The sequence below is a fragment of the Pongo abelii genome, chromosome 8, assembly GCF_028885655.2.
Source record: "Pongo abelii isolate AG06213 chromosome 8, NHGRI_mPonAbe1-v2.0_pri, whole genome shotgun sequence".
Taxonomy (NCBI): Eukaryota; Metazoa; Chordata; class Mammalia; order Primates; family Hominidae; genus Pongo; species Pongo abelii.
The window spans coordinates 109501058-109515691 of NC_071993.2; the positions used below are offsets into that span (position 1 = coordinate 109501058).

The 14634-nt window shown below is 45.2% G+C and overlaps 1 protein-coding gene across 12 annotated transcripts in view; it reads left to right on the plus strand.

Annotated features, from left to right (window-relative positions):
- The window catches only part of SUFU (SUFU negative regulator of hedgehog signaling), a 132760-nt gene that overhangs the window by 29984 nt on the left and 88142 nt on the right, over nucleotides 1-14634 (plus strand). The gene's annotated exons all lie outside the window — the stretch shown is intronic.

Below are 14634 nucleotides of genomic sequence, written 5' to 3' on the forward strand. Positions count from 1 at the left end.
TTGGCTCACTGCAGCCTCTGCCTCCCGAGTTCAAGCGATTCTCCTGCCTCAGCCTCCTGAGTAGCTGGGATTACAGGTGCATGCTACTATGTTCAGCTATTTTTTTTTTTTTATTTTTGGTAGAAACAGAGTTTCACCATGCTGGCCAGGCTGGTCTGGAACTCCTGACCCTCTAGTGATTGTCCCACCTCAGCTTCCCAAAGTGCTGGGATTGCAGGCGTGAGCCACCATGCTCCTGTCAGAACTTTCACTGGCTGAACCCAATTAGATGCCAGAGGGCCCAGGAGCCCCACACAGGCCAGCCCTCTAGGGCAGAGAGCAGGGTAGACATACTGGTTTTCTGTTGCTGCAAATCAGCAGCTTACAACAACACACATTTGTTCTCTCACATCTCCTTTGCACCAGGAGTCCAGGAATAGCTCATCTGAGTGCTATGCTTAGGTCCTCCCAAGGCGGTCAGAGGGTCAGGCGGGCTGCATCCTCATCTGGGGCTCCAGTGGGGAAGGATCTGCTTCCTAGCTCCCTCAGGTTGTGTTGGCAGAATTCCTTTCCTTGGAGCTGTCAGGGATCTGTCTTGCACAGTGGGGAATGGAAGGGCAAACAGAAGATACTCAGAGAAGGTGACACCTGAGCCTTCCTGAAGATGAGCAGAGGGCAAAGAAAAGAGAACACCTACGCAGAGTTTCAGAGGCAAGTGAGTCATCAGTGTGTCCACAGATCTGCCAGTCCATTCATTTGGCCTAGAGTATAAGGCAGAGGAGGTACAGGACCTGGTTCATGATGACCTAGTGAGACTTACTGAGAAGTCTGGACTTTATTCTGCAGATTGGGGATAGGGATGGGCTTTGGAGGATTTTTAAGCAGGAGAAAGGTGTATTGTTTCCATTTTGGGAACAACACTGAACAGCAGGAGGCAGGACATCAGTGAGGAAGAGGTTGTTGGCCACCCGAGTGAAGGATGCAGAAGGCTAATGCATGGTGTGGCAGTTGAGATGGAGAGAAGAGGACAGACTGAGGGCCACTGAGAAGGGAGGGGGCAGAGTTGCCAGAACTCACAGACTGTCTGACCAGCTGCACATAGGGAGAGGGAGGACTGGAGGATAACTCTTGGGATTCTGGCCTGGTGGATTTTTTAGTTTCTATTGCTGCCATAAAAAATTACCACAAAATTAGTGTCTTAGAACAATATACACTTACTGTGTTATAATTCTGGAGGTCAGAAGTCTAACATGCATCTCACTGGGTCAAAATCGAGGTGCCAGGCTGGGTGTGGTGGCTCACACCTGTAATCCCAGCACTTTGGGAGGCTGAGGCAGGAGGATGGCTTGAGCCCAGGAGTTCGGGACCAGCCTGGGCAACATGGTGGAACCCCATCTCTACAAAAAAAAAAAAAAAAATTAGCCAAGCGTGGTGGCCTGTGCTTGTGGTCCCAGCTATTTGGGAGGTTGAGGTGAGAGGATCACCTGAGCCCAAGAGGCTGAGGCAACAGTGAGCTGTGATCATGCCACTGCACTGCAGCCTGGGCAACAGGGCAAGACCCTGTCTTGAAAAAAATCAAAGTGCCTGAGGGAGAATTCATTTCCTTGCTGTTTCCAGCTTCTAGAGGCCATGTGCATTCCGTAGCTCACAGCCACTCCCTCCATCTTCAAAGTGAGCAACAACAGACAAATTCTCACGTCACATCTCTCTCATCTTTTACCTGTCTTTTCATTAAGGATTCATGGACTAGATTGAGCCCACCCAGATAATTCACTGTAAGATCATCCCCATCTCAAGATCCCTAACTGAATTACATTTGCAAAGTCCCTTTTGCCATTTAAGGTAGTATATCACAAGTTCCAGGGATTTGAATGTGGGCATTAGGGAACATTTATTCAGGCTACCACAGTGGTGCTCTTTTTCAAGCTAGGTAAAGATGGAGAAAGATAAGGTTTGGTAAGATACTGAGTTTGGATTTGTGTAGACTGAGCTAGAAGTATCTAGGTCTGGTTCTTTGGGGATAGATTTGGGAATCCTCAACAGAGGCGTGGTGGCTGAAGCCATTTCATGAGGTTGCTGAAGGAGACTGTGTGGTGAGGAGATGGCGGAGACTGAGTCCTGGAGAAAGTGGAACTCTGGGCAGGGCGTGATGGCTCACGCCTGTAATCCCAGCACTTTGGGAGGCCGAGGTGGGCGGATCACTAGGTCAGGAGATCGAGACCACCCTGGCTAACACCGTGAAACCCCATCTCTACTAAAAATACAAAAAAATAAGCCGGTGTGGTGGCAGGCGCCTATAGTCCCAGCTACTTGGGAGGCAGAAGCAGGAGAATGGCGTGAACCCGGGAAGCGGAGCTTGCGGTGAGCCGAGATCGTGCCACTGCACTCTGGCCTGGGCTACAGAGCGAGACTCTGTCTCAAAAAAAAAAAAAGAAAGTGGAACTCTGACTTTGTCCCTCTTTCCCCACCTAGGAAGTCCCCTAGGGGACAGGCAGAGGCCACGCAAGGGGAAATGCTCACGTTCTGCTTTCCTAGTGAAGAGGTTTCCAATGATGGCCTCCCTTCACCGGACTGTCGTTCATCCTCTGCATAGGTGTAAGGGGCAGAGCAGTGGCTAGTCCTGGGGCATCATGGGGCTTGGGCCAGCACTGAAGGTCTTACAGCAGATTGACAGGAAACGGTACAAATAGGAAAGGCAGCTGGCACTCTAAGCATGTGCTAGAGTTTGGGTGAGTGGTCCTTGGACTTGCTTGGCATTGCCCTGGGATACAGAGAGATTGTAGAGAAGCTGCAGGCAGCCTCTGTGTAAAGCCCTAGAGCAACAGGAGGTCTGCGGTTTAGGTTTCTCTGTAGTCTCTGGGTCCAGCTGGGCCTAAGGCTGGGCTTGTCCCTATGCTTGTTGGAGACATGCATGGGAGATGTGTGTGTGTGTGCACTTAGAGGGAGGCCACCGAAGAAAAAGGTCTGCAGGTCTATACCCCCCATGCCCACCTCTACCCCCTACCCCCTGCACAGGATCTAGGTCCATTCTTCTGGAGGGAATAGCTAGCCCAGTAAGGTGAGAACTCAGCCTGATTCCCAAGGGGAAGGGCTGGTTGGAAAGGAGGACCAACCCCAGGATAAAGAATGGGTTTGCCCAGTTCTCCATCCAGCCTGGGACCAGGAGGAAGGGGAAGAGGAAGAGGGAAAGAAAGAGACAATAGGGCTGGGCGCGGTGGCTCACGCCTGTAATCCCAACACTCTGGGAGGCTGAGGCTGGCGGATCATGAGGTCTGGAATTCGAGACCATCCTGCCCAACATGGAGAAACCTTGTCTCTACTAAAAATACAAAAAATGAGCCGGGCATGGTGGCACACGCCTGTAGTCCCAGCTACTAGGGAGGCTGAGGCAGGAGAATCTCTTGAACCTGGGAGGTGGAGGTTGCAGTGTGCCCAGATTGCACCACTGCACTCCAACCTGGTGACAGAGCGAGACTCCGTCTCAAAAAAAAAAAAAGAAAAAGAGAAAGAAAGAGACAAGAGCTTTTGTAGGGGAAGAAGTGACATCACCCCTGGTTCTGGAGTTGGACTGGGCTGGCCTCCTATGCCATGTGTTTCCAGAGGCACATGGTCCCCTCTTCCCTTTCGTCTGACACCATCACTGGGCTTGAGACTAAGCCATAATGCCTAACCCTGGTACCTTTGCAGGGTCAGTAGCCACTGTGGCTGGCCTGGCATTCCTTGCTTCAAAGACCAATGGAAGCATCCAGGCCACCCCCAGAGGAAGGGGCCTGACCTTAGGCCTCTCTTGCCATGTCCTTGGCATATCCATATGAACACTTAGCAACAGACTATGTGAAGCCTTGCACGCTAGACCTGCAGATACAGTAGTGGCCAAGATACAACCCTGCCCTTGTGGGGTTTATAGTCTAGGCTGGAGATGATGATGATGATGATGATGATGATGATGATGATGATGATGATGATTTTAAGACAGAGTCTTGCTCTGTCTCGCTTCGGTTAGAGTGCAGTGGCACCATCTCAGCTCACTAGAGCCTCTGTTTCCTGGGTTCAAGAGATTCTCCTGTCTCAGCCTCCTAAGTAGCTGAGACTACAGGCGCCCACCAACATACCTGGCTAATTTTGTATTTTTAGTGGAGACAGGGTTTCACCATGTTGGCCAGGCTGGTCTGAAACTCCTGACCTCAGGTGATCCACCTGCCTCGGCCTCCCAAAGTGCTGGGATTACAGGCGTGAGCCACTGTTCCTGGCCAGGAGATTATAAATGGTAGAAAATTTGGAAAATACAAAGAAGTTTGAAAAACAAAAATTATACTGTAGTAGCCACTATAATAATTTTATTGCTTTTTTTTTTTTTTTTTTTTTTTTTTTTTGAGACAGAGTCTCCCTCTGTTGCCAGGCTGGAGTACAGTGGCAAAATCTCGGCGCATTGCAACCTCCGCCTCCCGGGTTCAGGCAATTCTCCTGCCTCAGCCTCCCGAGTAGCTGGGACTACAGGCACCTGCCACTACGCCTGGCTAATTTTTGTGTTTTTAGTAGAGATGGGGTTTCACCATGTTGGCCAGGATGGTCTCGATCTCTTGACCTCGTGATCCACCTGCTTCAGCCTCCCAAAGTGTTGAGATTTCAGGCGTGAGCCACCGCGCCCGGCCTGCATTTTCTTTTTCCCATATATATTTTACTCACATTTTAAATTTTGTATTTACATAAACATTTTGAATCATACTTTATGTTGAATTTTGTTTTGTATTTTTTTCATAACCACTTATTTGTGGCATAATGTACATAATTTATCTTTTTCTTAAATTATTATTTTTTTTGAGATGGAGTCTCACTGTGTTGCCCAGGCTAGAGTGCAGTGGTGTGATCTCAGCTCATGGCAACTTCTGCCTCCTGGGCTCAACTGATCCTCCTGCCTCAGCCTCCCGAGTAGCTGGGACTGCAGGCATGTGCCACCACACCCAGCTAATTTTTGTATTTTTAGCAGAGAGAGGGTTTCACTGTGTTGGCCAGGCTGGTCTTGAATTCCTGACCTCAAGTGATCTGCCCGCCTTGGTCTTTCAAAGTGCTGGGATTACAGGCATGAGCCACTGCACCCAGCCTACATAATTTAAATTTACCTTTTTTTTTTTGAGTCAAGGTCTTGTTCTGTCACTCAGGCTGGAGTGCAGTGGTGCAGCCACAACTTACTGCAGCCTGGACCTCCCAGGCTCAGTGATTCTTCTGCCACAGACTCCCAAGTAGCTGGGACCACAGGTGCACACCACCATGCCCAGCTAATTTTTAAATTGCTTGTAGAGATGGGATGTCCTTATGTTGCCCAGGTTGGTCTCAGACTCCTGGGCTCAAGCAATCCTCCCACCTTGGCCTCCTATAGTGCTGGGATTATAGGCATGATCCACTGCACCCAGCCCAAAATTTACCATTTTAACCATTTTTAGATTTACAGTTCAGTGGAATTAAGTACATTTACATTGTTGTGCAACCATAACCACCTTCCACTTCCAGAAACACTCTGTACCCCTTAAACAGTAACTCCCCCTTCTCACTTCCTCCAACCCCTGGCAACCACCATCTTATTTCTGTCTCTATGAATGTGACTACTCTGGGTACCTCATATAAGTGGAATCATATGATATTTGTCCCTTTGTGCCTGGCTTATTTCACTTAGCATAATGTCTTCAGGGTTCATCCATGTTGTAGCAGATGTCAGAATTTTCTTCCTTTTTAAAGGCTAATATTCCATTATATGTATATACCAATTTGGCTTGTCCATCCATCTATTGACTGATTCTTGGGTTGCTTCTACCTTTTGACTATTGCTAACAATGCTACTCTGAACATCAGTATACAAATTTCTATTCAAGACCCTGCTTTCAGTTCTTTTGGATATATACCTGGAAGTAGAATTGCTGGATCATGTGGCAATTCTATGTTTAATTTTTGAGGAACCGCCATACTGTTTTCCATAGCAGCTGTATCATCTTACATTTCCACCAGCAATGTATAAGGGTCCCGATTTCATGACCATTGTAAAAGGAGTTTATTTTTATGCTATAGTGAATAATAGGTGAACAGAAAACATTAGAGGCTATAGAGTGGGGTTCTGATGTAAAGTTCCTGTTCCTCTTTACCAGTAAGAGGTGGAAAGAGAACCCCTTGCCTCTCAAAGGTTAGTCCTTCTGCTTTCAGAACCATTGTTTTTAGTGACTTGTAATGTCCTACCACGTAATGTGCCAGAACTCATATAATACCACTACTTGTAGAAAAGTTAGATTGTTTCTAGATTTTTTATTCTTATAAATACTACTGAATATACTTACGCAAGAGGCTTTTTTTTTCCAAATGTAAGATTATTCCCTTAGGTAAATTAGCAGAACTGGAAACTGCTACTGTAAGTAATCACCAACACTAAGATCGACTGTGTTCCAGGTGCTGTTCTAAGTGTTTTCTATATTACATGTTAACTCATTTTAGTAGCTACCATATGGAAGCTACTAATATCTTCATTTTTGAAAAAAGACTTTTTTAGAGCAGTTTTAGGTTCTCAGCAAAATTGAGCAGAAAGTACAGAGACCAACCACACACCCTCTGCTTACCACACGCATGCACACACACACACACGTATGCAGCCTCTCCCGCTGTCAACATCCTTCCCCAGATTGGTACATTTGTTACAGTCAGTGAACCTATGTTGACACATCATCATCACCCAAAGTTCATAGTTTACATTAGAAGTGAGAAGGGGAAGTAAACTCTTCTTATCTACATTTTACAGATGAAGAAACTGAGGTACAGAGAGGCTTAAGTGATTTGCCAAGGGTCACACAGCCAGGAAGGGTGCCAGAGCCAGGATTTGGGCATAGGCAGCCTGGCTTCAGAGACTGTGCTCTGGCACTGCTGACATTTTGGTGGCTCTTGATGCATATTCGGTGCTTTTTAAGTGTGGCAGTGTTTTGCTTTGTGCGGGTCAGACAGTGGACACTTCAGGATCGGTTGACCAACTGTCCCCATTTGCCTGGGCTTTTCCTGGTATGTGGGGCTTTCAGTTCTAAAGCCAGAAAAGTCCTGGGCAAACAAGACAAGTTGGTCACCCTGCTTCAGTGACTCCAGAGTCTTTTTTAGTAACCTAATTGTCACATCTCTTAGATGCCTTCAAATGTTTCCTCAATCTTTCTGTTTTTCATGACCTTTTGAAGAGTACAGGTCAGTTATTTTATAGAATGTCCTTCAATTTGGATTTATCTGATGTTTCCTCATGCATAGGATCAGTGTATGTATTTTTCCATAGGAATATCACAGACATGTTGTGCCCTTCTCAGTGATCATATCAGGAGGCGCTTGATGTTGATTTGTCTAATTACTGTTGGTGATGTCTAATTACTTTGATTGTTTGGTTAAGGTGGTGTCTGCTAGGTTTCTCTTCTGTATAGTTACTGCTTTTCCATTAATAATTAATAAGTAACTTGTGGGAAGGCATTTTGAGGTTATGTCAGTATCTTGTTTCTCATCAGATTTTTTTACCCACTATTTTTACCACCCATTGATGATTCTTGCCTGAATTATTATTACAATAGTTGTCAAATGGTGACTTCTCATTTGATAATTGTTTCTACATTCATTCATTGATATTGAGATTTTACTGTAAAGAAGAGTCTTCTCCATATTTACTTGCTTATTCATTTATTTATATCAATGTATTAGGGCTCTCTAGGAAAAACAATTGGAGATGCACATCCACATATCTATATATTATCTATACACATAATATAAATACAAATCTATAAAGAGATTTAGGAGAAAGAATTTGCTCATGCAGTTACAGACGCTGGCAAGTCCAAAATCTTTAGAGCCAGTGTCACTAGGTCCATTACAGTCAGTGTGGACTCATAGATTTTTATTTTAATTAATAGATTATAATTTGTTAGGATGCTTTAATTTGATGCTCAGATTGTTGTTGATTTGGCCAGTGAGAACCTTGAGTTTGGCTTCTCTCTACTTTTGGCATGTTCCCATCATTCTCTGAACCACTTCCTTAATTTCTGGCATGGTGGGAAATTCCAGAATCATTTTGTACTTTGCCAGCCCAGGAATCAGCCATTTATCCAGGAAGCCCTGGTTTTATTTAGTGGAGAATGGTATATAGAAGCCATGATCCGGGGGCTAGGTATTATCATTGCTCTTGGAGTGTCACTGCTCCCAGTGGCGAGAACTAGGAAAAACACACGCACATATATACATACCACTCTATTTCCATATTGGTTTCTCTCTTAAATACCATGAATTCATACTGATGCCTCCAATTCTAAAGCTATACCTATGGGGGCCTGGTGCAGTGACTCATGCCTGTAATCCCAGCACTTTGGGAGGCCCAAGTGGGTGGATCACTTGAGGTCAGTAGTTCAAGACCAGCCTGGCCAACATGGTGAAACCCCGTCTCTACCAAAAATACAAAAATTAGCCAGGTGTGTTGGTGCACACCTGTAGTCCCAGCTGCTCGGGAGGCTTGAGGCAGGAGAATCACTTGAACCTGGGAGGCAGAGATTGCAGCGAGCCGAGATCACACCACTGCACTCCAGCCTGGGCAACAGAGCAAGACTCTGTCTCAAAAAATAATAACTAACTAAATAAATAAATACTATACCCGTGGCGTTCATTCCTGCCTGCCTTTAAAATATATATGTATTTCAGGCCAGGCACAGTGGCTCACACCTATAATCCTAGTGCTCTGGGAGGCCAAGGTGGGTGGATCACTTGAGGTCAGGAGCTCGAGACCAGCCTGGCCAACATGGTGAAACCCTGTCTCTACTAAAAATAAAAAAATTAGCTGGGCATGATGGTGTGCGCCTGTAATCCCAGCTACTCAGGAGGCTGAGGCAGGAGAATCACTTGAACCCGGGAGGCGGAGGTTGCAGTGATCAGAGATTGCGCCATTGCGCTCCAGACTGGGTGACAGAGCAAGACTCCATCTCAAAAAAAAAAGGTTCCTTGGGTTATATCTTTTTTTCCCCCTTTCAGTGTGGTTATATGGTTGATTTGAAATACTGTTAGGTTCATTAGTTTCTGTTTGTATTATATTTTAGCATTTTCTCCCTCCTCATTGATTCTGTTTCATTTATTTTGAGTGTGTGAAAGCATTATCACGGATCCAGAACCAAAAGTGAGAACTATACAAAAAGGTATATTCAAATAAATGTTACCCACCCCCACACCCTGCAGTGCTTTCTACCGCCTTCCCGCCTACTGCATGTAAGAATCCATCTCATTCGTTTTTGGTTTATCCTTCCCGCGTGGCTTTCTACAGAAATGAGTATGTAATGTATATTTTCCTACCTTTCTTTCTTTTTTTTGAGATGGAATCTTGCTCTGTCACCCAGGCTGGAGTGCGGTGGTGCGATCTCGGCTCACTGCAACCTCTGCCTTCTAGGTTCAAGCGATTCCCCTGCCTCAGCCTCCCTAGTAGCTGGAACTACAGGCATGCGCCACCACGCCTGGCAAATTTTTGTATGTTTAGTAGAGACGAGGTTTCACCATGTTGGCCAGGCTGGTCTCCAACTCCTGACCTCAGGTGATCTGCGTGCCTTGGCCTCCCAAAGTGCTGGGATTGCAGGCGTAAGCCACCGCGCCCGGCCTTTTTTTTTTTTTTTTTTTTTTTCCTTTTGAGACAGTTTTGTTCTTGGTGCCCAAGCTGGAGTACAATGGTGTGATCTCGGCTCACCGCAACCTCCACCTCCCAGGTTCAAACAATTCTCCTGCCTCAGCTTCCCTAGTAGCTGGGATTGCAGGTGTACACCACCATGCCCGGGTAATTTTTTGTAGTTTTTTTTTTTTTGAGACAGAGTTTTGCTCTTGTTACCCAGGCTGGAGGGCAATGATGGTGCGATCTTGGCTCACCGCAACCTCTGCCTCCTGGGTTCAAGCAGTTTTCCTGCCTTAGTCTCCCGAGTAGCTGAGATTACAGGCATGCGCCACCATGCCCGACTAATTTTGTATTTTTGGTAGAGATGGGGTTTCTCCATGTTGGTCAGGCTGGACTTGAACTCCCGACCTCAAGTGATCCACCCACCTTGGCTTTTTTTTTTGAGATGGAGTCTCACTCTGTTGCCTGGGCTGGAGTGCAGTGGCGTGATCTTGGCTCACTGCCACCTCTGCCTCCCGGATTCAAGCGATTCTTCTGCCTCAGCCTCCTGAGTAGCTGGGATTACAGGTGCACGCCACCACTCCTGGCTAATTTTTGTATTTTTAGTAGAGACAGGGTTTCTCCATGTTGGTCAGGCAGGTCTCGAACTTCTGACCTCATGATCCACCCACCTCGGCCTCCCAAAGTGCTGGGATTACAGATGTGAGCCACTGCGCCTGGACTTTTTTTTTTTTTTTTTTTTTTTTAAGTAGAGATGGGGTTTCATCATGTTGGCCAGGCTGGTCTCGAACTCCTGACCTCAGGTGATCCACCTGCTTTGGCCTCCCAAAGTTCTGGGATTACAGATGTCAGCCACCATGCTTGGCTCGTATCTTCCTTTCTTTCTTCCTCAAAAACATACTATAATATCCTTTTGCTCTTTTTTTTTTCTTTTTGAGACTGAGTCTCCCTCTGTCACCCAGGCTGGAGTGCAGTGGTGTAATCACAGCTCACTGTACCTTCTACTTCCTAGATTCAAGCAATCCTCCTGCCTTAGCCTCCTGAGTAGCTGGGACTACAGGCACGCGCCACCATGCCCAGCTAATTTTTGTATTTTTGGGGAGGCAAGGCTTCACCATGTTGCCTAGCCTGGTGTCGAATTCCTGGGCTCAAGCAATCTACCTGTTTTGGCCTCCCAAAGTGCTGGAATTACAGGCATGAACCACCGTGCCCAGCCTCTTTTGCTTTTTTCACCTAATAGTGTTTATACCAATTTGTAGAGTTCTTCATTGTTTCTTACAGCAGCATTTTCTTACAGCACTTTGAGTCATTCTTCTATGAATGGGCATTTAGGTGATTTCCAGTATTTTGCAATTATAAGTTCTTAGAAGTGGGATTGCTGGATCCAAAGGTATAAACCTATATGTAGTTTTATTAGGTACTGCCTAATTCTCCTCCATATGAGTTGTACTAATTTATATCCATACCAGCAACATATGAGAGTGTCTCTTCCCCCACAACCTTGGCAGCAGAATATGATGTCATACTTACTAATTTTTGCCAGTCTGATAGGTGAGAATGGTATCTCATTGTTTTCATTTGCATTTCTTTTATTATGTGTGAGGTCAAACATCTTGTCTTATGCTTAAGGGATATCTGTATATCTCGTTTGTGAATTTTTTCTATCAGGTTTTTGAGTTTTTTCCAAATTAAAGAATAAATGAATAAAGCATTTATTGATATAATTAATGTAGCATACAGTTCACCCATTTAAAGTGTACACTTTCATGGCTTTTTGCATATTTATAGTTATGTAACCTTCACTACAATCTAATTTTAGAACTTTTTCTTTACCCTGAAAAGAAACTCCATCCATATTCATTAGCAGTTACTCCCCATTCGTCCCCACTACCCCAGTCCTAGGCAACCACTAATCCACTTTCCCCATAGATTTGTCCATTCTGGACATTTGATATAAGTATAATTTATATTACATATTACAAATTATACAATTTTTCCTGTAATATAAATAAAATCATACAACATATGGTCTTTTGTGACTGGCTTTCTTCACTTAATGTAAGTGATATAATGCTTATAGTGTTCCAAGTACTGTTTCCAAATGTTTAATCCCCAATAACAACTCTATGAAATAGTTACTGTTATTATCCCCATTTTATAGATCCCCATTTTATAGATGAGAAAACTGAGGCACAGAGAGGTTAAATAGCTTGCCTCTGGTCACACAGCAATAAGAAGATAGGCTTAATTAGGCAAAAATAGATTAATTAGGCACACACTTGTAATTTCAGCTACTCGGGAGGCTGAGGTGAGAGGATCTCTTGAACCCAGGAGGTCATGGCTGCGATGAGCCCTGATTGTGCAGCCATACTCCAGCCTGGGCAACAGAGTGAGATCCTGTCTCACAAAAAAAAGATGAGCTTTGGAGTTATACAGACTTTAAGTTCTAGCTCTGTCACTTGCTCTGTGATTTATGGACTATTACATAAACTCCGTCAGTGTTTCTCATTTGTTTGTTAAATGAGTATAACAATGGCTGAGTCCTAGAGTTATAGAGAGTTAAATGATATGACATCAGGTATACCTGAGATGCCAGCTTTTTAAAAATAAATCATATACCATGAAATTCACCCTGTTAAAGTGTGTAATTCGTTGGTTTTTAAGTATATTTATAAGGTTACACAACCATTACATTATCTAATTCCAGAACATTTCCATCTCCCAGGCCAGGCACGGTGGCTGACGACTATAATCCCAGCACTTTGGGAGGCAGAGACGGGCAGATCACTTGAGGTCAGGAGTTTGAGACCAACCTGGCCAACATGGCGAAACACTGTTTCTAGTAAAAATACAAAAATTAACGGCATGGTGGTACGCGCCTGTAGACCCAACTACTTGGGAGGCTGAGGCAGGAGAGTCGCTTGAACCCGGGAGGCAGAGGTTGCAGTGAGCCAAGATTGTGCCACTGTGCTCCAGCCTGGGCAACGGAGTGAGACTCTGTTTCAAAAAAAAAAAAAAAATTTCCATCATCCCAAAAAGAAATTCTGTACCCATCAGCAGTCACGCCCCATTCCTTCCTCACCCTAGTTTCTGGCAACCACCAACCTATTTTCTGTCTCTATAGATTTGTCTATTATGGACATTTCATAAAAATAGAATCATATAATAGGTAGTCTTTTGTATCTGGCTTCTTTCACTTAGCATGATGTTTTCAAGGTCATCCATGTTATAGCGTATGCATACTTTATTCTTTTTTATTGCCAAGTTATATTTCATTGTACAGCTATACCATATTTTGTTTATCCATTCCTCAATTGATGGACATTTGGGTTGTTTCTACTTTTTGGCTACTATGAATAGTGCTACTATGAACATTGATGTATACGTTTTCATGTGAACAGGTTTTCTTTTTTCTTTTTTTTTTAGACAGGGTCTTACTCTGTCACCCAGGGTGGAGTGCAGTGGCACCATCAAGGCTCACTGCTGCCTTGACCTCCCTGGGCTCAGATGATTTTCCTACTGCCTCAGCACCCCCACCCCGAGTAGCTGGGACTACAGGTGTGAGCCACCATGCCTGGCTAATTTTCGTATTTTTTTTTTTCGTAGAAACGGGGTTTGGCCATGTTGCCCAGGGTGGCCTCAAACTCCTCGGCTCAAGTGGTCCATCCACCTCGGTCCCCCAAAGTGCTGGGATTACAGGCATGAGCCACTGCATCCAGCCAGGTTTTCAGTTCTCTTGGGCATATACTTAGGAGTGGAATTGCTGGATCATATGGTGACTCTGTTTAACTTTTTTAGGAACTGCCAAACTCTTTTTCCAAAGTAGCTCCATCATTTTATATTCCCCCTAATGATGTGCAAGTATTCCTATTTCTCCACGTCCTCTCTAACACTTATTATCTCTTAGTTATGCTAGAGGGTGTGGAGGGGCGGTAGCTCACTGTGGTTTTGATTTGCATTTCCTTAGTAATAAATAATGGGCTGGGCACAGTGGCTCACGCCTGTAATCCCAGCACTTTGAGAGGTAGAGGCGGGCAGATCACCTGAGGTCAGAAGTTCGAGACCAGCCTGGGCAACATAATGAAACCCTGTCTCTACTAAAAATACAAAAGTCAGCTGGGTGTGGTGGCACACACCTGTAATCCCAGCTACTTGGGAGGCTGAGGCAGGAGAATGACTTGAGCCCGGGAGGCAGAGGCTGCAGTGAGCTGTGATCGCACCACTGCACTCCAGCCTAGGAGACAGTGAGGCTCCGTCTCACAGATAAATAAATAATGGTTGTTGAGCATGAGATGCTGACTTTCAGCAGTCATTTTGGGCTCTTGGACGCTCACTGATACCTTCTTAGTGAGGTACTCTGGGGGAGACCTTTGGGTGAGTTCTAATGGTCAGGCTGTTGTGTGTCTAGGATTCAAGGCATGTGTTCTTGTCTTCTGATTTGATGTTACTGTTGAGGCTGGCACAGCCATCAGGCAGACTTGCCAAACTGCTGGGACAAAGCCAGCCTTCCCCTGGACACCCCTGTGAACAGGATCCAGGGTTCTTGAGCAGGAAACAGTCTTGAGAGTCTTATCTCATCCTTCCTTTTGCAATAAGACAGTTAGAACCCCTTACCCCCACTCTGCCAGACTGGGAAAAATCTTTTTTTTTTCTTTTTTTAATTTCTGTAGGAAGAAATTCCACTGGCCCCATTTACCACCAGCCAGTATTTTAGTAGACTTCTGTGTTAGAAAAATACTTTGCTGTGACCCAGATCCCACCTTCTGCAGCACATGCCAATTTCCCTTTATGCTTTCCTTTCTTGGAAGATGTGAGAGACAGCCGCTCCCTAGGAGGGGCTTCATTCTCTGTTCAGACAAAACCACTTTGGCTAGAGAAGCCCTCATGTGAGGAAGTCCAGACCAAGCCAGGCCCCTCCAGGAGACTTTAAAGATGGAATGACCTTGTCACTTGGCGATTGCTTGGGCAGCCTGCTTTGAAAAAGAGAACTTCTGACAGACTTCAGGTCGTGTGTT